The sequence below is a fragment of the Mustelus asterias genome, chromosome 8, assembly GCF_964213995.1.
Source record: "Mustelus asterias chromosome 8, sMusAst1.hap1.1, whole genome shotgun sequence".
Classification (NCBI taxonomy): Eukaryota; Metazoa; Chordata; class Chondrichthyes; order Carcharhiniformes; family Triakidae; genus Mustelus; species Mustelus asterias.
In genome coordinates, this window is record NC_135808.1 from 5,735,737 (window position 1) to 5,760,849 (window position 25,113).

Here is a 25,113-nt window from a genome sequence, read left to right on the forward strand (position 1 = left end):
CATGACGCTTCCAGCGAGTGAATGATAGCAACAAGAATCAAAGCTTTTCAATAATATCTCCACCCCGAGGGTGAAATCAGGCGGCTGCCGCCATCACTCCCTCCCACCGGCTCCAACTCCCGAGCCGCCGACCCGGAAACACACCTGGGTGACAGGGGTTTCGACCAATCCGCTTACAGACTATCCAGAAACCCGCCTCCTGCATTGTGACGGGCAGATGGTTTGACCAATCCGTCTTCAGAGGCACCGGGAACCGGTATTCCTTGCCCAGAGTGACAGGAGGGCCAACCAATCGTCTTCCAGGTTTCCTTAACTCCGCCTCCCTCAATCTCAGTGACAGGAGCTCCGGCCAATCGGTTTCTCAATTCCCCGGAACCCCGCCCCTCACCCAGAGTGACAGGAGCCCCGGCCAATCGGTTCCTTAATTCCCCGGAACCCCGCCCCTCACTCAGAGTGACAGGAGCCCCGGCCAATCGGCTTCTCCATTCCCCGGAATCCCGCCTCCCTCACTCAGAGTGACAGGAGCTGCGGCCAATCGGCTTCTCCATTACCCGGAATCCCGCCTCCCTCACTCAGAGTGACAGAATCCGCGGCCAATCGGCTTCTCCATTCCCCGGAATCCCGCCCCCTCACTCAGAGTGACAGAAGCTCCGGCCAATCGGCTTCTACATTCCCGGAATCCCGCCTCCCTCAGCCAGACTGACAGGAGCTCCGACCAATCGGCTTCTCCAGTTCTCGGACTCCCGCCTCCCTCACTCAGAGTGACAGGATGTCCGGCCAATCGACGTCTCCATTCCCCGGAATCCCGCCTCCCTCACTCAGAGTGACAGGAGCTCCGACCAGTCGGCTTCTCCATTCCTCGGAATCCCGCCTCCCTCAGCCAGACTGACAGGAGCTCGGGCCAATCGGCTTCTCCATTCCCCGGAATCCCGCCCCCTCACTCAGTGACGACACAAACAACATGTAGAGTTTCTGCTTCTTGGATTTAATGATGAGCTGTGGAATCTTTGAGAAAAACTGTTTCTATTCCAGTGATTCTCAGATTGTTTTGTTTGAAGAATCATTTTACAAATGTAACCATGGAGCCCCCAATGTAAATTATAATTCTATATAATAACCACAATATGAACAGGTTCCATCAGTTTACAGCTGGCAGGAGGCAGGGAGACGGTGTGAAATTATGGGATGGATCTGTTAGTGACCTTTAACCCCGCAGATTGTCAGCGGCGCCGAGTTTTTCCCGATATTCCATCCCGGATTGAAGATGGGAAAGATTCTCTCAGTGAAAGTGTGGGTGAAAGTGTGGAGATGGGACATGTTGTCCGCATTGTAAAATGACACCTGTCCACCCTCATAGTCCAGGAAAACCCCGATCTTCCGGGGATTCACACTCGGGGTGAGGGGGGTCTCTGAGGGGGAGGTGAGGGCAAAATAACCTCTTCCGGGAAACAGCTCCACAATCCAGAATCCGGACTCAGGGCTCAGGGGGATTCCCCCTTTCCTGTTCACAGACTCTCGGGCCACTCCCAGACCCCACTCTGTCCCCGCCACCTCCACCTCCCAGTAATGTCTCCCTGATGTGAATCCCTCTGATCCCAGGACAAAGGCCACGGATCAAACCTCTCCGGGGTGTCAGGGAGCGCCGGTGTTTGTCTCCGAGTCTCACACTGGTCCGGTCCTCAGACAGGATGAGCCGGGGATTCACTGTGTTCGGATCCAGAGTCAGAGAGGCTGGAGCTGGGGGAAAGTTACAATAACACAGTCAGTGATTTAGAGACAGGGGGTGGGGAGGGGAGAGAGTGTGAGGAGTGAGGAAGAGAGGAGAGAGGTTTGTGAGGGGGAGGGGAGAATGAGGGGTAGGGGACAGTGGGAGCAGAATGGGATGGGAACATGGAGAGAGGGGGGAAGGAAGGGAAGTGGAGAGCAGAGGGCCAGGTGAGGAAGGTGGGGAGTGAAAGTGAGATAGAGGGAGAAAGAGAAGGGATGTGGAGGGTGAACTGGGAACAGAGAAAACAGGGCAGCAGCGAGATGGAGCAAAGGGAGCAGGAGCGTAAAGAGGGAGAGTGAGAGCAACATGAGGGAGACGGCAAGTGAGAACATGAAGGTTTGAGATGCAGTGTATGGAGAGCAACGGGGTGGCAGATATTGTGGCAGGCTGTGAGAGAACAAGATGGAGATGTGGAGTGTATGGGCAGAATTTAACAATCTCGTTGCGCCCATTTTGTGGTGGAAAAAAGTCATAAAATCGGGCATGTTGTGACTCGCTGGAATGGTGCCCATTTTCGCACCCATTCCCATTTTACCATTTTAAAAATTGGCACGATCGGGACTCTGCCCAAAATGGATGAAACGTCAATTTGCATCTTTTGCATTCATCGCAATGTAATTAGCGAGTTTCACTCCCAATCGTCCCAGCTCACCTCCTCAACCACCTCGTTCGCTGCAGCTGGAATCAGTGAGGAAAACACCTCAAGTATAACAGTCGCATTCAGAGAGCAGAGAGGGTGAGCGAGGAGGTAGGTTTCTGCTTTCAAATAGCTCTGTTGCTGAGGGGGCGTTGTTTCATTTTGTTCATGTGGCGTTTTGTGTCGGGGGGGGGCTGTTGTTCACGGGGTTCAACTTTGGACTCTCAACATGGACCCAGGCCTGAGCGTTGATCTCAGGTCTTACCGCTGATTCTGGATCCTAGTGCTGACAGCAGCAAGGACCGTTGCTGGTGGGGGATGGGCTGGAAACTATCTGAAGTGGCAGTGTTGCTGCCTCAGGACGTGTAAAGCAGCGCTGTTTGGGGCTGGGGGACTGTGGCGGGGGGGTGGGGGAGAATTTGGGGATTGTGCGTTGCTGAACTCTGGGGGGGGGTGGTGAATGTGGGGATTGTGCGTTGCTGAGCTCTGGGGGGCAGAATGTGTGGATTGTGCATTGCTGAGCTCTGTGGGAGGCAAGAATGTGGAGGGTGTGTGTTGCTGGCTGTCTGTGGGTTGGGGAATGTGGGCAGTATGTGTTGCCGGGGGACTGTGGAGGGATATGAGGCGTGTGTGTTGTTGGGGGCCTGTGGCGGGTATGAAGAGTGTGTGTTGCTGGGGGGCTGTGGGGTGGCGGGGGGTGGAATGCGGGTAGTACGTGTTGCTGGGCTGGGGGCAAGCAGAGTTCTTTAACCTCTCCAGCTGTCTCTCTCCTTTCCGAAACCCCCTCCCACTCTTCAATGGCTCTTCCAATGTAACCTATTGATCTTACTGTTCTTTGAGGAGGAGGAGAATGGATGTGAACATGAAAGAGAGAGTGGGAAGGGGCTGAAAGGGAGAGTGGGTGGAGAATGGGGATAGAGAGTGGGAGGGAAAGATGAGTGAATGACAGGGAGAGGGAATGATTGTGGTGAAGCAGAGAGAGAGAGATTGTAGAAAATACCGAGGTAAGAAGGAGAGATTGATGGGGGACAATATGTGATCCTCGCCAGAGCATGGCCGCACAGGCAAGTGATCCCAGACAATTCTGTCCCTGGCTCGCGAATTTCATTTAAATGAGTATTATAATAAATTTAAATAATACATTCAGCCTTGCATCCGTTCCAGGTGCAAGATTTATCGAGCCGGATACCCGGTGCCGGGAAGATCGCATGAGGTGAGAAATCGGGTGCGAACCTGACTTCTCAGCTCTCGTGATCTTACCAGCTCCCTCCGCCCATCAGCCTGTGGGGTGCAATGGTAATGTCACCCCCAAAGAGTTTACAAACAGACAGGTTTGGTATGTGGGCAAACACTTGGCAGATGAAACATCATGTAAGAAAATGTGAAGTTATGCACATTGGTAGGAAGAATAAAGGAGCTGAATATTATTTAAATGGAGAAGGACTGCAGAAAGCTGCAGCTCAGAGGGATTTCTGGATCCTCGTGCATTGATTACAAAAAGCGAGCGTGCAGGTTCAGCAGGTATTAGGAAAGACAAGTGGAATATTCGTCTTTACTTAAAATGGAATGGAGTAGAAAAATAGGGAGATCTGTACAAGGCATTCGTTCGACCACAGCCGGAATACTGTGAGCAATTCTGGTCCCCTTATCGAAGGAAAGATATACTGGGATTGGAGGCAGTCCAGAGAAGGTTCACTAGATTGATTCCAGGTACAGAGAGATTTTCTTATGAGGAGAGGGTAAGTGAGTTGGACCTGTACTCATTGGAGTTTAGAAGATTGAGAGTGGACTTTATTCAGACCTACATAATTCTCAGCAGGCTTGACAGGATAGACGCTAAGGTGTTGTTTCCCCTTGTGGCAGAGTCTAGGATAAGAGGGCATCATCTCAGAGTAAGGGGTCACCCATTTCAGACAGAGGTGAGGAGAAAACGCCTCTGTTCGATCAGTTATGGGAACATTAAATGGCAGAGCAGACTTGATGGGCCAAATGGCCTCCATCTGTTCCCGTGTCTTATGGTCTCATGATCTTATAAGGGGATAGAAATAGTAAACATTACTCCAGATATGGTCTCACTGAGGTCCTGTACCCCTGCAGGAACAATTGCATATTTTTATACCTGAGTATCCTTGCAATAAATACCAACATCCTATTTATATTCCTAATTACTTGCTGGACCTGCAGACTAACTTTTGATGATTTATACACCAGGACATCCAGCTCCCTCCCTACCCGAGAGTTCTGCAGTTTCTCTTGGTACAATACCAGACCAGATCAGACCCCAAATTTATTATGATCTTGGATGAGACCTTTATATTTGGTTTTGTTCAGAATCGGATCAATCATATTTTAGTTCTTGGACCAAATTTGAAATCCCAGTTATTTACTAAGAGTATAAATCATAAGAACTCGGAGCAGGAGTCGGCAATTTAGCCTCTCGAGCTGCTCCGCCATTTAATGCAATCATGGCTAATCTCGTCTCAGCCTCAATTCCACTTTCCTGTCCCTTCAATACAACCCTTCAACCCCAAACTAATTAAAAATCTGTCCACTTCTTCCTCAAATTCACCCAAAGACCGGGTATTCACCACATTCTGGAGTGGTGAATTCCACAGGCTCATGACTCTTTTCAAAGTTGGGGCCGATTCTCCCAAAACTGCTGAATTGGCGAGAAAACTGGTTTAAACCACGACTGTTTGTTCAGTGCAAGTTCAGACCCGAATCTCCCACACTCAGTGCATTGCAGAGATCACAACCATGAATATCATTAAATGCTGGGGGGCGCGGCATATTCACACCAAAGAGCCTGAAATCGGCAGGATGAGCGGGAACCCGTGCATGCGCACATCTCTGGAAGATCATTGAAAAGACCTCCCAGCATTCAGATCACTGCCCTCCAACCCCCACAGACATTGCTTGCCCCCACAGCACCCCCACAAACATTGCAGGCCCCCACAACCCCCCTCCCCCCAGTCTTTCCTGGCCTCATCGTTGGCCCCCCCACCCCCAGACATCGCTCGCCCCCACAGCGTCCCTCACAGACATCGCAATCCTCATCGCTGACCCTCACAACCCCCTCACAGATATCGCTGGACCCCAAAACCCTCCCACAGACGTCGCTGGCAGCATCGCTGGCCCCCACAGCCACGCACTCACCCCTCCATCGACATCACTGGCCCCACAACCACCATACAGACATCACTGGCCTCATCGCTGGCACCCCCGCCCCCTGCTACAGACATCGCTGCCCCCCCCCCCCATACAGACACCGCTGCCCCCCCTCCACCCCCCATACAGACACCGCTGCCCCCCCCTCCACCCCCCATACAGACACCGCTGCCTCCCCCTCCCCCCTCCCCTCATTCAGACATTGCTGCCCCCTCCGGACAGACATTGCCGTCCCTCCCCCCGTACAGACATTGCTGCCTACTCACCCCATGCCCCACGGATCTGGATGATGCGGATACCCCATCCCTCCATCCCTTGAACATACTGACCTCACTGCTGCCCTGCAGAGAACTTGTGTTTTGCTGCCATGCACAAACCCAGCTTGCGAGCATTCCCTCTCTTGAATTAGAAGCCCTGAGTATTGCACCCCCCACCCCACCCCCCCGACCCCCTCAACCTTGGACACACCAGTTTATTGAATGGCAGCCAATCGGCACCCCGAGGGATGCATGACATTCAATTGAAAGCAGCCTTCAAAATTTCTCACAAGGATTTGTTACCAACTGGCCCTTGACTGGCCAAAGTCACTGCACCTGCACCCCCCCTCCGAGAGCTGTATATAAGCTGCAGGAATGGACACACAGCCAGTCACACCACAAAGATACATTCGAGGAAAGCAGCCCCAAGATTCGCTGAGGCTGACCAAGAGCGCCTGCTTGATGCCATGGAGGAGAGGCGTCAGCAGCTCTTCCCCAGCCAGGGATCTCGCCCAAGGGGTGCAGCCGCCACGGCATTGTGGGAGGAGGTGACAGAAGTGGTGAATGCCAGGAGCCTGACACCGTGCTCTGGCCGGCAGGGTCAGAAAAGACTGTACGACCTTCTTTGAGCAGCAAGGGTGAGTGAGCATCCCACTTGGAACCCCGCACATGCTTGGCACAGGTCTCAAACCCTGCTGAGACACCTGAAGGGCATTCAACAAGGCACCCTTCCCCCAGGAACAGAATCTAACCCCTTCCCCTCACCCCTCAACGAGCACCCTTCAGTGGTGACCCTTTTCCCCGCAACTGCCAGCACAACTCCCGAGACACAGTCACGCATTGCTCACCATGCATTTCAATATATTAATGCTTGCTAGACACCTTGTGGTCCTACAGGAGAAAAGCATACATAACTGCCATGTGAGGGCACAGACTGGTGGTGGTGTGCCTGACCTGCGGCATCTGACCAGCGTTGAAGAGCGTGCCATGGAACTGGCAGGGGGAGATGGTTCATTCAGAATGGTGACGGACAGACAGGTCGGTATCCAGTTTGCAAATGAGCATAAGTGTCGCCCTCAACATAGTTTCTCCTTGAAGTAAGTGTGATGCTGCATAGAATGTTTTACCTCCCTCCCCCTAATGTGTGTTCTTTATTGCAGTCTTGGACCCAGAGGAACCCGGCCCTTTGGGTGTTGGTGACCCCGCTGCTGTTCTGGAGCAAACTGCCCACAACCCCCCTGGACAACACCTCGGAGGGAGGTTTTGAAGAATCCTCTGAGGACAGCACCACTGAAACGGCACCGGCATCTACCACACAACCCACCAACACAGAGACTATCACCACAGTGGGTATCTTTAGAGCTGAGGCTTCTGGGTCACTATCTGGTGAGCACATCACAGACACTGATGCACATCCGAGGGCTCGGGCACACGGAGGTCTGCCAGAGGCGAGGATTCAGCTGTCCCCAAGCCAGATGCCGTGCCTCGGGGCCAAGGCTGGTGGCGATGCATCAGGAAACACGGAGGGTTGTGGAAGGGTTGTCAGCAACCATGCTGCAACTGCAAGGCTGTTTAGGGGAGTCCAACAGAGTGCTGTTGCAGGAGGTGGTGCTGACACAGCGTGTGAACCAGGCCAACACTGCAAGTGTTGCAACCACAGTGGAAAGTCTGGCCCAGGGGTCTGTCCTCATGGGTGACAGGGTCCAGCCTATCCTGGAGACACAGCAAGCCACGAGCAAGGGTGTTGACGGCATCCAGGAGGCACAGCTTTCCTTAGCCATGAGTGTCAGGGGCATGTGGCTGAAACTGCTGCCCATGGCTGGGACTCTCGCTGGCATTCTGGAGACACAGCAGGCCATGCCTGTGAGCCTCGACAACTTAGCCCAGTCACAGAGGGCTACTGCTGAGGGGCTCCAGAGCCTGGCTTGCTCACAGAATACTGCAGTGGAGGGGCTCCAGAGCTTGGCCCAGTCTGAGAGGGCCAGGGCTGAGGGATCACAGATCATGGGGCAGACGCATCTGAGCCTCCAGGACTGGCAAAGCCAGGTGACGCCGGAGTTGCTGGAGCTCAGTCCAGCTCCCCTGGTGTCCCATGGAATGTCCCTGGGGCCTCTGGGCACCTCAAGGGAGGAGATAGGGCTCGATCCATGCCGGGGCCTTGCACCCAGGAGATCCCGGATGTCCCGAGACCTTCTGATTTCCCCCCTTCTCAGGGCCAGCTCGAGGAACAGGGTGACACTGAAACAGTGTCATCTGCTAGTCAGCTGGGGCCCTCCAGGTCCCGGCCACCCAGAGGACATCTGTCAAGGCCATCACAGGGAACAGCGCGTGCATCACAGCTGGACACCACCTCCAATGTGCATCCTGGAGTAGCACCAGGAAGAAGCAGGAGACCGCACAAAGTTAGAAAGTTGAAGTTCACTAAGAGAGCACGGGTGAAGGTCACCAGTAGTCAGGGTTTATTGATCACTAACGTTAAGAGCACAATAAACTTTTATTTGCACCTCACAGCTGTGAGTAATGTGTCTATAATTCCAACCCCCCCCTCGCCCCAAAGTGCTGAGTGGTCCCCATTCCTTTGCATGGAGGTGCTGTCTGTTGTGCCTTGGAGACTCAGCCACATGTTAGAGAGTGCCTGCCGTACCTTCCCCAACATCCACTAGACTCTTGGTGCAAGGTGCTTGCACACCTGGCACCTCAGGAAAGGGGTGGCCACCCGCTCCCTGTGGACGTGAGGATGACAGATGCCTTGAACTTTTCACTTCTGACTCATTTCAGGCACCCAGTGGTGGCCTCGTTGGGATCTCCCAGGCCTCCGTGCACAGATGTGTGCGGCAGGTCATTGATGTCCTGTTTGTCCGGACAGGGCAGTACATAAACTTCGATATGGGCCTTGCAGAGCAGGAGGCCCGGGCTCTAGGCTTCACTGCCATTGCTGGGAATCCCAAAGTCCAGAGGGCAGCAGAGCACCCCCCGCTCATTCCACCGCCGCCCCCCTGCCCCCAAACCCCGATTGTCCAACAAACATGTGTCCCCAACCCTTACAGCTACGTGGGCCAGGGTGGCAGCGTGCATTTGGAGTACAGGTTAGGAATCAGATTTGAGTGGCACCAGAGAGAGCACCAGTGTGCACAACAGCGAGTGGCCATCATTCTCCAGCCTTCAACCAAGACTCGCAACCATTGCCAGCCCAGGCACATTAACAGGTTTGGATGTTTCTGGGGGATAGGATGGTGGGATGAGAGAGTCTGGGGAAGCGTGATGTGGTGGTTTGAGGGCCCAGGTCGGTTTGGAGGGGGAATAGCGGCTGCACTTGCTCCTGGGGTGTGGTGGATGTGTGGTGGTTGCAGCCCCCTCACTGCACAGCACCAGCTCGGTGAAGTGGACTGCAATCAAGGCGTCCCTCACTGCCCTTCCCTGCCGGACACCTGCCATCGCCGCCGGCCCTCTTTCCTCCGGCTCCTGATATGGCGGGACGTCCACCTCACCCCCTCACCGCTCCTCCTCCTCCTCTTCCTCCTCCTGCTCCAGCTGGTCTCCCTGCTGCTGGGCGATGTTGTGCAGCAGGCAGCAGACAATTATAATGTGTGAGGCACACACAGGGTCAGACTGGAGGCCCCCCCAGGACGGTCCAAGCAGCGGCACCGCATTTTCAGCAGGATGATGCACTGCTCTACGATGGACCGGGTGCTGCATGGGCCTCACTGTAGCGGGTCTCCACCTCGGTCTCGGGCCTCCGCACAGGCGTCATGAGCCATGACCTTAGAGGGTAACCTTTGTTGCCCAATAGCCATCCCGGTAGCCTGGGCCGGTCTTCAAAGAGGCCAGAGATGTCCAACTGCCTGAGGACAAATCTGTCATGGACACTCCCTGGATGGCGTGCATCGACCTGCATGGTCCTCATTAGATGGTCACATATGATTGAGGGAGTGGAACGCTTTCCTGTTCACAAATTGCTGCAGCCTTGCATGTGGGGCCTGCAAGGGGATGTGTGTCCCGTCCACTGCTCCCTGGACATTGGGAATCCCAGTAATGACAGCAAAGCCTCGAACCCGGGCCTCCTGCTGTGCACGGCCCACATTGAAGTTTATGCACTGCCCTGCCCGGGCAAACAGGGCATCAGTGACCTGTTGCACACATCTGTGTACGGAGGCCTGGGAGATCCCAACGAGGCCACCACTGGGTGCCTGAAATGAGCCAGAAGTGAAAAATTCAAGGCATCTGTTACCTTCACGTCCACAGGGAGTGGGTGGACGCCCCTCCCCTGAGGTGCCAGGTGTGGAAGCACCGCACAAATGTGCCGCAGCGGGCAACAGCACACCTCCTCTGAAAGGGCCTCGAATGAATTGCAGGGCCTGTACCTCCTTGTCCTCGGCACCCTCTGCCTTCTGTGCGCCCTTTCGGGAGCCTGCTCACCCACCTCCCAACCCTCAGTGGCAGCTACTGCCCTCCTTCCTGTGTGACTGGTAGTGGCTGCTCCTGCGGGGGTCTCCACACCGGCCACCTCCTGAGCCGCCTCCTCCTCCTCCGCCGCCACCTAATGGCCAGCTCCAAATCGATCAGTCTGAGATCCATCTGCACACTGGGGTTTGGAAAGAGCATAAAATGACGGATTAATGTCATTGGCTCCATAGGCCCAGCAACACCCCAATCCCTCACTTGGGGCAGTTCACCCACTTGTGGGTGCTGGCAACACCACACAATCCATGGTGCCATGCGTGACCCGATTAGATTGTGTGAGATTCCCATCATGACAATTGCTGGCACAGATTATGCAGGTCGGTGTGCAGCCGTGGGCACTGCGCACCCTTGTGCCATTGCCATGTGTGCAACTGCAGCATCCGTTACAGGCATGTGTTGCTGGTCCGTGTCACAGGGAAGGGACAGACTGCAAATCATTAGCTGATGGGTGCCCAGTGACAGCAGATTCCATGCAGTCCATGTCTGAACCTCGGCACCTCGGCCTGGAGCAGCAACTGCTTCATCTGGTTAGACCTCAGTCAGCACAAGGTGCACTCCTGTCCCAACCCGGAACCCCAGCACTCAGTGTAGTCCCTGACCACATCCCGCGGCAAGACAATGCCACTGCACAGTGCCCTGGAGGGGAAGGCTGATCAGAACTCCTTCAGGGACCTGCACTCACTGAGCTACAGCGCTGCCCTGGAGGGGAAGGCTGAGCAGGACTCCTTCAGGGATCCTCGCCCACAGAGTTCTGAGAAAGTAGAAGCTCCCCCCCCCCCCCAACCCAGATATCACTGGTCCACAGGCCAGCACCTGAAGACAGCAGGAGGAAGCCCACCAAGCATCTCCAGGGCCTGCCTACAACATCCCCCGCACTCTGCTCACAGCATTTCCCTCCTCACACCAGTTCAAGGCTGCTGCATCAGGTTGAGACTTTTATATATCTACTCTGATTCGTGTCAAAGTGACATCATACCAAAGAGGTGGGAGACGTTAACGTGGGCGGAGATTGTCGTGTCGATCCCGATAATGTCACGCGAAAGTACGGTCATGATGCAAATCAGCGGCACGCCGGTTTTCAGCGCGGTCCTGGTCTCCGGTTGGGAGATGTGCATGGGTCGTAAACGCTCGCGGGTAACCCGCAAAATGGCCGCCACGTGCATCTCACGACCCGACCCTCCAAAAAACATGTGTGTTGGGAGAATCGCCTCTGTATTTTCTCCTCTTCTGTGTTTTAAATCTGCCGCCCCATATCTTAAAACTATCACATTTTGTTTTAGATTGCCCCACAAAAGGAAACATCTGCTCTAAGTCTGCTTTGTCAATGCCCCTTAGCATCTTGTACACCTCAATTAGATCTCCTCACATTTTCTCAGCTCCAGAGAGTATAGGCTTAAACTGGCAAACCTCTCTTCATAAGACAAACCCTTCATCTCCAGCGAGTGAACCTTCTCTGAACCACCTCCAATGCAATCACATCCCTCCTCAAGTACGGGGATGAAAACTGTACACAATATTCTCAGTGCGGTCTCACAAATGCTTTGCACAACAGCAGCAACACTTCACTACTTTTATGTTTTATCCCTTTAACAATAAATATGAATATTCCATTTGCTTTCCTTATCACCTGCTATACCTGCATCCTAGTTTTTTTTTGCAATTCATGCATGAGGATGCCCAGATCACGAATAATTTGCCTTTGTATTTTTCCTACCAAAATGGTAGTTGAAAGCTCTGGAACCAGGAGCCATAATCTAAAAATTAGGACCAAATTGTTCAGAAGAGATGTGGGAAAACAATTCCACATGTAGAGAGTGGTGGAGGTTTGGAACCCTCTTTCTCAAACAGTGGTGGATGCTGGTTCAATTGTGAAGTTTAATCCCGGCAGTGCAGAAGGAGGCCATTTGGCCCATCAAGTCTGCACCAACAACTATCCCTGTAACGCTACGTATCTACCCTGCTAATCTCCCTGACACTGAGGGACAATTTAACATGGCCAATCCACCTCGCCCACACATCTTTGGAGTGTGGGAGGAAACCACAACTCCCGGAGGAAACCCACATAGACACAGGGAGAATGTGCAAATTCCACACAGACAGTGACCCGAGGCCATAATTGAACCTGGGTCCCTGCAGCTGTGAGGCAGCGATGCTAACTACTGTGCTACCGTGCCATCCTACTTGAAGTCTGAGATACATTTATTGAGCAGGGGTATCAAGGTATATGGGCTTAGGGCAGGTACATGGAGGTAGGCCACAGATCAGCCATGATCTTATTGAATGGCGGAGCGAGTTTGAGGGGATGAATGGCCTCCTCGTATTCCTATGTTCCTATGTTCCTTTTCCTTGGTGATGAGGATAGTTCCAAGTTGCTCCCTTTCTATGACCTCTGCATTTGCTGTTGCTATTGGGATGTGCTCCTGTCCCCCATCGTGAAAACTGAGGTAAAACATTGATTTAGGATCTCAGCCATTTCTGTGTTTCCCAGCATTAACTTCCCAGCCTCATTTTCCAAGATACCAACATTCACTTTCGCTGCTCTCTTCCACTTTACATCCTTATAGAGGCTTTTGCTGTCCCTTTTTATATTTTGCACTTTCATAATTTTATCTGTGCTTGGAAAACCCCAAGGCTTTTTACTCTTATGTGAGGAATAAAAGAATGACCAGGGTGAGGTTAGGGCCGGTCAAGGACAGTAGTGGGAACTTGTGTATGGAGTCAGTAGAGATAGGCGAGGTGATGAATGAATACTTTTCTTCAGTGTTCACCAAGGAGAGGGGCCATGTTTTTGAGGAAGAGAAGGTGTTACAGGCTAATAGGCTGGAGGAAATAGATGTTCGGAGGGAGGATGTCTTGGCAGTTTTGAATAAACTGAAGGTCGATAAGTCCCCTGGGCCTGATGAAATGTATCCTAGGATTCTGTGGGAGGCAAGGGATGAGATTGCAGAGCCTTTGGCGTTGATCTTTGGGTCCTCGCTGTCCACGGGGATGGTGCCAGAGGACTGGAGAATGGCGAATGTTGTTCCTCTGTTTAAGAAAGGGAATAGAAATGACCCTGGTAATTATAGACCGGTTAGTCTTACTTCGGTGGTTGGTAAATTGATGGAAAGGGTCCTTAGGGATGGGATTTACGACCATTTAGAAAGATGCGGATTAATCCGAGATAGTCAGCACGGATTCGTGAAGGGCAAGTCGTGCCTCACAAATTTGATAGAATTTTTTGAGGAGGTAACTAAGTGTGTTGATGAAGGTAGGGCAGTTGATGTCATATACATGGATTTTAGTAAGGCGTTTGATAAGGTCCCCCATGGTCGGCTTATGATGAAAGTGAGGAGGTGTGGGATAGAGGGAAAGTTGGCCGATTGGATAGGTAACTGGCTGTCTGACCGAAGACAGAGGGTGGTGGTCGATGGAAAATTTTCGGATTGGAGGCAGGTTGCTAGCGGTGTGCCGCAGGGATCAGTGCTTGGTCCTCTGCTCTTTGTGATTTTTATTAATGACTTAGAGGAGGGGGCTGAAGGGTGGATCAGTAAATTTGCTGATGACACCAAGATTGGTGGAGTAGTGGATGAGGTGGAGGGCTGTTGTAGGCTGCAAAGAGACATAGATAGGATGCAAAGCTGGGCTGAAAAATGGCAAATGGAGTTTAACCCTGATAAATGTGAGGTGATTCATTTTGGTAGGACAAATTTAAATGTGGATTACAGGGTCAAAGGTAGGGTTCTGAAGACTGTGGAGGAACAGAGAGATCTTGGGGTCCATATCCACAGATCTCTAAAGGTTGCCAGTCAAGTGGATAGAGCTGTGAAGAAGGCCTAGAGTGTGTTAGCTTTTATTAACAGGGGGTTGGAGTTTAAGAGCCGTGGGGTTATGCTGCAACTGTACAGGACCTTGGTGAGACCACATTTGGAATATTGTGTGCAGTTCTGGTCACCTCACTATAAGAAGGATGTGGAAGCGCTGGAAAGAGTGCAGAGGAGATTTACCAGGATGCTGCCTGGTTTGGAGGGTAGGTCATATGAGGAAAGGTTGAGGGAGCTAGGGCTGTTCTCTCTGGAGCGGAGGAGGCTGAGGGGAGACTTAATAGAGGTGTATAAAATGATGAAGGGGATAGATAGAGTGAACGTTCAAAGACTATTTCCTCGGGTGGATGGAGCTATTACAAGGGGGCATAACTATTGGGTTCGTGGTGGGAGATACAGGACGGATATCAGAGGTAGGTTCTTTACGCAGAGAGTGGTTGGGGTGTGGAATGGACTGCCTGCAGTGATAGTGGAGTCAGACACTTTAGAAAGATTTAAGCGGTTATTGGATAGGCACATGGAGCACACCAGGATGATAGGGAGTGGGATAGCTTGATCTTGGTTTCAGATAAAGCTCGGCACAACATCGTGGGCCGAAGGGCCTGTTCTGTGCTGTACTGTTCTATGTTCTATGTCTATGTTCTCTCTGTATCTGTTTTTTAGTGACCCTTTGTTGATCGTTAGAAGTTTCCCAATCTTCCAGTGTGCCACTGGCCTTTGCGATAGGTAACGTCATCAGATTCCCTAATTTGAGAGAAACACAATCATTTTAGAGGTGGCACAGTAGTAAGCACTGCTGCCTCACAGCTCCAGGGATCCTGGTTCCAATTCGGCCTTGAGTGTCAGTGTGGAGTTTGTGCGCTCTCCCCATTTCACTGGGTGCTCCAGTTTTTACGCAAAGACCAAAGATGTGCAAGTTACGTGGATTGGCCATGGTTGATTGCCACTTCGTTTGTGTGTGAGTGTATGCCCTGTGATAGACTGGTGTCCTGTTCTGGGTGTACTGTATTTGATGCCCAATGCCTTGTGGGATAGAGTCTGATTCCCCGCGATCCTGAATTAGAATAAGCGGTGAAGTGAAGAATATTTTTACTGTTCAAGAGTCAAACAGTAATACTATATATCTTATACTCTAAAATAAATAATTAACATGAGGTAAGCATGAATCTGTGGTCACACACACCACAAACTTCATATTAAATTAAATGACCAAGGCAGAACACACAAACATTCTCAATAATCCACCCAAACGTCAATGATCACCATCAAAAATCTCCCATAATTAATAGATGATAAAGGGACTGGTATTAATGAGGAACTGCAAAATTCTTATTCTTATCTTGCTTGTAACACTAATAGTAGAGAAAATAATGGGATTTAAAGTAGATAATTCTCTCAGGCTTCAGATGCTGAAAGAGGTGAGTGAAGAGAAAATAGATGCATTGGTGGTCATCTTTCAAAATTCTACAGACTCTGGAATTGTTCCTGCAGATTGGAAGGTGTAAATGTAACCCAATGTTTAAGAGAGGAGGGAGAGAGAATCTGGGCAATGACAGATTCATTAGCCTGACATCAGTCGGAGACAAAATGCAAGAATCTTTAACAAAGAATGTGGTAGAAAATAATGGTAAATTTGGGCAGAGTCAAGATGGACTTATGAAAGGGAATCCACTGCAGAAGTTGGACATTTGGCCCTTTAAGCACTGACTCTGACAGAATATCTTCCCCAGGCCTCTCTCCGCAACCCAAAACACTTCCCATTGCTAATCCATCTAACCAACACATCCTGGGACACTAAAGGGCATTTTTTTTAACATGGCCAATCTACTAGCCTGCACATCTTTAGACTGTGGGAGGAAACCCACACAGACACGGGGAGAATGTACAAACTCCACACAGACAGTTACTCAAGGCCGGAATTAAACCCGGGTTCTTGGTGCTGTGAGTCAGCAGTGCTTGCCACTGTGCCACTGTGCAAGATGCAACTAGCAGAATAATGAAGGTAAAGATGGTGGATGTAGAATATTTAGATTTTCAGAAAGTTTTTGATTAAGACCACACAAAAGATGAGTGAACAATTTAGTGCACTAGAAATTTGATGGAATAATAACAGGTTAATGGACAGAAAACATGAGAGTAGGAATCAATTGGTGTTTCCTTTAAACAGTGCTCATGTTCTGGTGTTTCCAATGCTCTGTATAAATAAAGCATAACCTCTATACCTGCTGCAGATCATTCAATCTGACTGTGAACACTCAGGACAAAACAGGAATCCTATCCTGGAACAGGCGGACCTGCCTGGCCTTGATTAGGTGTATCTGTGCAGCACCCTGTCTACTGAGCTGCTCAAAATATTGTGCATCTTGGGGTCTTTTACCATTCTCATCATGAGGCTGGATGTGACATATAGTTTGCTGTCGGCACTGCTCGGTCGTCCATCTTCCCTCGGTAGCAGTAACTACAATATGATTGAATTTGAATTCCAGTTTGAAAGGGAATCAGTATTTTAAACTTAAATAGGAGCAACTATCTGGCCATGAAAGCTGAGCTAGTTGCAGTGAACTGGGACCCCGGGCCTGGGGATACACTGATAGACAAGCTATGGCAGATATTTAAGAGGTGATTTAAGAATATTGAATGTAAAGAAAATCCCCAATGGGAGAACCCACCATCTGTGGCTCACGAAAGAAGTTAAGGAAAGCACCAAATTCCTGAAAAATGTATATCACTGCGCAAAGATGAATGGCAGGTCAGACGATTGATCAGAATATCAAGAATGGCAGAGATCAAACACCCACAATAATATAGCAGCTTCAAAATTGGTATCCAGCGTTCCCACACTAAATATAAGGAGAAGTCTCACTGTTTGTACAAACTGGAGGCATTTGGCATACCAGGAGACTCCATACAATCTTGATCTTCGATTGAATGGTGATGCCCCACCTAGAGGAACAGTCTGTAGAATGGACTAATCACTGGTCTTAAAGGGACCACTGGAAACCCCATTGGAAACGATGTAAGGTGTTTATTTGCTCTGTTTCCTGCCCTATATACCGCAAATGACATCATCAAAACAGAAAACTCCATCATGATCACAATGCTGTTCCTGTGATCTTGTTGTTTGGAAATTGGTTTTCTCATTTTCTACATTCAAACACTGACTGTTCCTCAAAATTATTGCACTGCTTCTGAAGTATTTCGGCTCACACTGCGAGAATGAAGGCAGCTTTTGATGATTTCTTTGTGACCAGGAGGTGAGTTATTTTTCTTACTGTTTCTCGCTGATCCTTTCTCTCTCTCGCCCCCGCTGTTTTTCATGAGGATTTCTTGTCCCCGTTCCCTTTTCAGGAACCACAGAACATTTTCCCACACTGCAAACCAGTGGGAAACAGGACAGTGATATTGTTCTGAAGGTCAGCCCTCAGAATGGATTGAGCCTCTGATCAAATTCATAGAGTGAGTTCACTGGTTCAGTAACTCAATGGAATCACTCCAAAACTCAACCTTACTCAACCCAAACTGCCCTGTCACCCTCCCTATTCTAGATTTAAAGCTATACCTACTTTGATCCAGACTCTGTGACTGTGTTAAACGTGTGGATATTTATATCCTCCTTTCTGTTCTGAACCTTGAATATTTCAATAAGATCATCACAGTCCCTCCCTTATCCACTGCAGACTCACAGTTTCTGCAGTCCCTCCTCTTGATTCATGTGTCCAATTCCACCAAACAGATTATCTACCGCTCATTACTTGCTCTCGAATGTCTGTATGTCTTCCTGATAAACGATGATTTTCAAAAAAATGTTTCCCAGAATGACAGGGAGACCAGTCCAGAATCCTAGAGCAATTCTATTTCACATCCTGAGATTGGTGCTCTATTCCTCTGGTTATACAGATCCCTTCACTGCTTTGACACACAATGCTGATGGCTTCAGACACTTAGTAAGAGTTTTAACAACACCAGGTTAAAGTCCAACAGGTTTATTTGGTAGCAAATACCATTAGCTTTCGGAGCGCTGCTCCTTCGTCAGATGGAGTGGAAAGATGGAGTGGAAATCTGGAGAGCAGATTTCCACTCCATCTGACGAAGGAGCAGTGCTCCGAAAGCCAATGGTATTTGCTACCAAATAAACCTGTTGGACTTTAACCTGGTGTTGTTAAAACTCTTACTGTGTTCACCCCAGTCCAACGCCGGCATCTCCACATTCAGACACTTACCCAGAGGAACCTACAGAAAGATAAATATGAATACGGGAGTCTCTAGGAATTAACAAATGGAAATGTGAATATTTAATCTGGGACCTTAAAGCCTGTTTAGTTGCTTCACAACTGAATTGCTAATCAGGAAAATTAATATGAGAGTTTTACCGGGAATAATGGGTTTCATCATTTCTCTCCACGCTGTGCACTGAAAAAGGTCTTTGAACTTCCCGATAGACAGGGCGGCATCAAATACTGAGAGTGCGTGCTCACCATCACTAATCCTGTAAATGTTTAAAAAAAAGATGCAAGACAATGTCCAAAGTGAAATGATAATCTTGTTTTTTTAATTGAAAAAGAGATAACTTATAAATTCAAGAGCAGAGAGTGGAAACAGCCATGTCCTGAAAAAGGTTCAAAAACTGATAACAGCCATCACACACTGCAGGAAGTGATTAACATTCAGCCTGTCCACTTGCTGTATTATAAACAAAGTTTGTGGAACAAAGACAAAGGCTGAAAACATCCCAAAGCTGAATATCCAATTCTGCAACTCCTGGACCCCACAACTCTGTACAAAGTCTCACAACACCAGGTTAAAGTCCAACAGGTTTACTTGGTAGCACAAGCCACGAGCTTTCATAGCGCTGCACTTTAATCAGGTGAGTCACAACTCTCACAGAATCCTGCTCTCCTCTACTTCCGGCACCATGAGCATCTCTGATTTTCGTCACTCCCCCATTGGGAGCTGGACCTTCAGCTGCCGAGGTCCTGAGCTCTGGAATTCTCTCCCTGATCCTCTCTATCTTTCTAATTCTCTTTCTTCCTTTGAAACGCTCTCTGAAATCCACCTCTGTCATCCGGATTAATATTTCCTTATTTGGCTCTGTGTCAATTTACTTCATAACGCTCCTGTGAAACTCCTTCGGACACTAATTTACAATAAAGGCACTATATAAATACAAGTGTTTACTGTTGTGTTCGTTGAGGACACAGAGCCAGTTTGCATTTAGTATAAAAATAGAATCCGTTCCCCACTTCAACATGAGACTTTCTCGGGTTGGTCAGGCTCCATGCAGGGACATGGGTAACCCACTCCTTGGAAACATGGACCGTGTGGCTCTCTCAGGGTCAGTGGGAAGGTCACAGACACTAACAGCCAACATCGGGCAAGTGATCACTTCCGGCCTGGGAACCAGATTGTATTAATTACACTTCCCGGTTATTTATTACAATATTGTAGCAGTTATGTAAAATCACTGTAATAAAGGTGGTTATTTTTAAACTCTGGTCCGTAAACTACACGCCGAATTTCCATGCCCCAATGACAGACCATTTAATGTTGTGACAACAATGAATAAATGAACGAAAATGACACTTTACTGAGTTTATTTTAACAAAAAGCGGATTTCAGTAAAGAATATGTCCTACCTTCTCTCCCGACAAGCTTCCTCCTGAAAGAAATGAATCAGCAACAGTGAGGGTGACAGTAACAGATTTCAGGAGCAGTTAGACAGGCTGGTGAAATGAGCAGACTCAGAGCAGATGAGATTTCACACGGAAATGTAAAGTGATACACTTTGGAAGGAAGATTGTGGAGAGTCAAATAAACTGGAATTGAACATCAGTCCCGCTCACAGACACAGTGACTCTCACACACCGTACCAGACACACCCACGCACTCACAACATGGAACTGGAAGTGGATTACAATGGGAGTTCCAGGAGGAAATTAAACTTGGGAAACACAGAAATAATCACAAAGCAAGTTTGAAGATGAAGAAACTCATTCTCAGGACGTTACAGGTATTCCCGGGAATCTGCAGACAGTGTGGGAGCCGTTAGTTCAGAGACAGCAGGAAAACCGTTCAGGAAGAGACACACAATTCTGTTCAATTCGGTTACTATTTTTCAGTAAATTCTATATTAATTTCACAGTTCTCATTAGTCATTTAGTGACTGTGTGAAGTTTCCCTGAACTGAGCCGCAATATATTCCCTCACCTTCAGAAATATCAGCTCGTCTTTTTGCTCCATCTGTTTCTGCAACTTTGAGAGTTTCTCCTCAATAGAATTTAAATTCTCCTGAATCTCTCGAAGGTTTCTCTCCATTGGTTCTAGAATCCTCTCCTCTTCTTCCCTGAGATCTCTGAGTAAACGCTGCTCTTTCTCAGTGAGAATCTGGCGCATTTTAGTGAACTCGGATGTGATGTGGGTCTGCAGACTGCTCGACTGTTCCTGCCGAATGAAATGTGAAACATAATTAATGTCCCGCGATAAAGGGAACAAAACTAACCGAGATCCCAGAAAATCAGCACAGGGAGACCTTACCCTAACTTCAGAAATCTTCCCTTTCTGTTTCTGTTCCGTTTCTCGAACCGCCGATTTCTTCTCTGTGAGAGAATCTAAGGTAGATTTGAGCTGCTCCTGGGATTGGGAGAGAAAATCACAGAATGAAAGTGTTAGAGCAGGAAAATGAGCTGTTAGTTTTCAATTATTTCCCTTTTACCTTGTAGATTTCCACGGCCTCATCGAAAGGCAGGAAGCGGTGATCTCTGTGTCCCCGCGAAACTACACAAGTGTAACAGATCAATTTCTTGTCAGTTTCACAAAACAGCCTCAGTTCTTCCTGATGTTCCTCACAGTGATGTTTACTTTCCTTCTCTTTCGGATTCAGCTTTAGTTGTCGAGCTTTCTCGGCCAGATTCGCTAAGGCCCGACTTGTCCTGAGGTTTCTTTCCGGAAACTCCTCTCGACATTCCGGGCATGAGTTTATCTCCTTCTTTTCCCAACACTGGGTGATACAGGAGCGGCAGAAGTTGTGTCCACAATCCAGTGAAACCGGATTAGTGAAGAAATCGAGACAAATGGGACAAATTGCCTCCTCGGTCAAACTGTGGAGCTGCTTTCTGGAAGCCATGTTCACTCTCAGCACTTCCTGATTCAAACCGCTTTCAGTTTCGATGTTACCGCCGCACATCCTCAGTTCAGCTATTTCCCGGTAAAGTTCACTGTATCACTCAGGGAATTATTACTACAGAGTGGGTCATGTCCTCTCCACTTTCACACCAGAGATAAAAACTGGCGCGGTCTGAAGGATAACGGAGGGGAATCATTGAACTCTGTCGGGGGCGGGTTGGGCTCCCGGGAATGTTGACAGTGGAGAGATACGGAGAGGGAGGGAGGAATGGGGAGAGAGAGGTGGAGATGGGCGGGATCGAGATCCCATTGCATTTTCTCCAGTCTGATCTCGCTGCCGATTAAAACCACTCTGGTGAAACTCGGTGTGAGATCCGGATCCAGAAACTGAATTGTGTTCATCACTGCAGCCGCTCACATTCAAACATCAAATACTATAAATGTCAAAGAGAAATTTACACAACAGCTACAGGGAAGATATTTAGAGGGTTGGATCTGAGAAATGTGGTTTATTTTCGAGAAAGAATAACTTGCGGTTTTATAAATATTTACGTATCCCTCCCGGGGACCCGGACCCAGAGAAACATCAACTGATGACGGAGCAAAAACAGAAAATGCTGGAAAATCTCAGCAGGTCTGACAGCATCTGTGGAGAGAGAGCAGAGCTAACGTTTCGAGTCTGGATGTCTCTTCGTCAGATTTTTTTTTAATTTTGATTTTTTTTAAACATCCAATTGAATCAAATCAAGTCTAATTCAGAGTCTCAACAAGTTGAGACATTCCCGATCCAAGCTGACAAGACTGGGCTCGCACCTCCTTGGGCTTGATCTACATGATCCAAGCTGATTGGAGTAGGCATTGCACCTCCTCCAAGGCTTGATCTCATTTGCATCTTAGCCAAAAGGCCGAGGTGCCGCTTTTAAAAATTGCTTCAAATGAAGCTAAAATGTAACCTAATGACTTCAACCAAGCACAGCATGTCGATACTACACTTGATCTTAGCCAAAAGGCCGAGAAGCGATGTCTCTTCGTCAGATTCCAGCATCCGCAGTAATTTGCTTTTAACTGATGAAGGAACATTTGAAGTGGAATCTCTCCTCCAATATTCGGTGGAGTTTCTTCACACAGAGAGTGGTGAGAATGTGGAACTCGCTGTCACATGGAGTGGCTGAGGGAGAGAGAGTTGATACATTCACAGGGAGGCTTGAATTACACGGTGACTTTAAACCGCACAGGATGTACACGGTTCGTTTTGTGTCTATGTGAGAACATTGAGTTTATTTTTGGAAATAAAAAAATGCAGAGATATTCAAACTCGGTCTCGGTGATTTTGGGGTCTGTGTATTGATCAGACAGTGCTACCTTCCCAGTCACTGATAAAGAGGAAACACATCACAGCGTGTGGGGGCAGGACTGTGGGACAGACCAATGGGAAATGGGAGGGGAGTGAAACGACATCCTATTGGGATTGAATTTGAAGAGTTCCCCCCAACACTCGCGCTATTCCAGCAAGAAAAACCACAGGCTGTGAAGTTTTGCGATGGCCTAGATTCATTAACAGGCATTTTAGCAAAGTTGGGAAAATCATAGAAACCCTACAGTGCAGAAGGAGGCCATTCGGCCCATCGAGTCTGAACCGACCACAATCCCACCCAGACCCTACCCCCACATATTTACCCGCTAATCCCACTAACCTACACATCACAGGACTCTAAGGGGCAATTTTTAACCTGGCCAATCAACCTAACCCGCAAATCTTTGGACTGTGGGAGGAAACCGGAGCACCCGGAGGAAACCCACGCAGACACGAGGAGAATGTGCAAACTCCACACAGACAGTGACCCGAGCCGGGAATTGAACCCAGGACCCTAGAGCTGTGAAGCAGCAGTGCTAACCACTGTGCTACCGTCCCGTCACTGGCTCAATGGAAGAATGATGTGGAGATGCCGGCGTTGAACTGGGGTAAACACAGTAAGAAGTTTAACACCAGGTTAAAGTCCAACAGGTTTATTTGGTGGCAAAAGCCACACAAGCTTTCGGAGCTCCAAGCCCCTTCTTCAGGTGAGTGGGAAATCAGTCCCTCCACATCCCCGGTCGCCCCCCCACCCGTCTCCCCCCCCCCCACCCCCCGTCCCTCTCCCCCCCCCCGTCCCTCTCCCCCCCCCGTCCCTCTCCTCCCCCCGTCCCTCTCTCCCCCCCCCCGTCCCTCTCTCCCCCCCGTCCCTCTCTCCCCCCCCGTCCCTCCCCCCCGTCCCTCCCCTCCGTCTCCCCCCCGACCCTCCCCCCAATCCCTCCCCCCCATCCCTCCCCCCCCCCGTCCATCTCCGGCCCCCCCGTCCCTCTCTCCCCCCCGCCCCTCTCCCTCCTCCCCCCCTCTCCACCCCCCCGTCCCTCCCTCCCCTTCTCCCCCCGACCCTCCCCCCCCATCCCTCCCCCCATCTCCCCCCCGACCCTCCCCCCCCATCCCTCCTCCCCGTCCCCCCTGTCCCTCCCCCCGTCCCTCCCCTCCACCCGTCCCTCCCCCCCACCCGTCCCTCTCCCCCCCCACCCGTCCCTCTCCCCCCCCACCCGTCCCTCTCCCCCCCCACCCGTCCCTCTCCCCCCCACCCGTCCCTCTCCCCCCCCCCGTCCCTCTCCCCCCCGTCCCTCTCCCCCCCGTCCCTCGCCCCCGTCCCTCCCCTCCCCCCACCCGTCCCTCTCCCCCCCGTCCCTCCCCCCCCCAACCCGTCCCTCCCCCCCCCACCCGTCCCTCTCCCCCCCCGTCCCTCCCCTCCCCCCACCCGTCCCTCTCCCCACCCGTCCCTCTCCCCCCCCGTCCCTCCCCCCGTCCCTCCCTCCGTCCCTCCCCCCACCCGTCCCTCCCCCCCACCCGTCCCTCTCCCCACCCGTCCCTCCCCCCACCCGTCCCTCCCCCCCACCCGTCCCTCTCCCCCCACCCGTCCCTCTCCCCCCACCCATCCCTCTCCCCCCACCCATCCCTCTCCCCCCCCGTCCCTCCACCTCTCCCGTCCCTACCTCCCTCCACCTCTCCCGTCCCTACCCCCCTCCACCCCCCCGTCCCTCCCCTCCATCCCTCTCCCCCCCCCGTCCCTCTCCCCCCCTTGGTGCCTCTCCCCCCACTGTCCCTCTCCCCCCCCGGGTCCCTCTCCCCCCCCCGTCCTTCTCCCCCCAGTCCCTCTCCCCCCACCCGTCCCTCCCTCCCCCCCCCCCCCCCGTCCCTCCTCCCCCCCGTCCCCCCCGTCCCTCCCTCCCCCCCCCCATCCCTCCCTCCCCCGTCCCTCCCTCCCCCCCCGTCCCTCCCTCCCCCCCCCGTCCCTCCCTCCCCCCCCCGTCCCTCTCCCCCCCCCCCCGTCCCTCTCCCCCACCCCCCGTCCCTCTCCCCCACCCCCCGTCCCTCTCCCCCGCCCCCTTCCCTCTCCCCCGCCCCCCTTCCCTCTCCCCCGCCCCCCTTCCCTCTCCCCCGCCCCCCTTCCCTCTCCCCCGCCCCCCTTCCCTCTCCCCCGCCCCCCTTCCCTCTCCCCCGCCCCCCTTCCCTCTCCCCCGCCCCCCTTCCCTCTCCCCCGCCCCCCTTCCCTCTCCCCCGCCCCCCTTCCCTCTCCCCCACCCCCTTCCCTCTCCCCCACCCCCGTCCCTCTCCCCCACCCCCGTCCCTCTCCCCCGCCCCCCGTCCCTCTCCCCCGCCCCCCGTCCCTCTCCCCCACCCCCTTTCCCTCTCCCCCGCCCCCGTCCCTCTCCCCCGCCCCCGTCCCCCGCCCCCCGTCCCTCTCCCCCGCCCCCCGTCCCTCTCCCCCACCCCCCGTCCCTCTCCCCCCCGTCCCTCTCCCCCACCCCCCGTCCCTCTCCCCCACCCCCATCCCTCTCCCCCCCGTCCCTCTCCCCCGCCCCCCGTCCCTCTCCCCC

The 25,113-nt window shown here is 51.5% G+C and overlaps 1 non-coding gene and 1 pseudogene across 2 annotated transcripts; both read right to left on the reverse strand.

The window, feature by feature from the left end:
* Positions 1–964: 964 nt before the first annotated feature.
* On the reverse strand, positions 965–21,283 carry LOC144496804 (zinc-binding protein A33-like; annotated as a pseudogene). The gene is made up of 6 exons (XR_013498427.1): positions 20,804–21,283; positions 20,626–20,721; positions 20,299–20,532; positions 19,728–19,750; positions 18,465–18,580; positions 965–1,737 (listed from the first exon to the last, which is right to left on the reverse strand). The product of XR_013498427.1 is annotated as a zinc-binding protein A33-like (transcript).
* A 760-nt stretch (positions 21,284–22,043) lies between these two features.
* Positions 22,044–22,235, reverse strand: LOC144498026 (U2 spliceosomal RNA). The gene has a single exon (XR_013498611.1). It is a non-coding gene; the product is annotated as a U2 spliceosomal RNA (small nuclear RNA).
* Between the last annotated feature and the right edge of the window lie 2,878 nt (positions 22,236–25,113).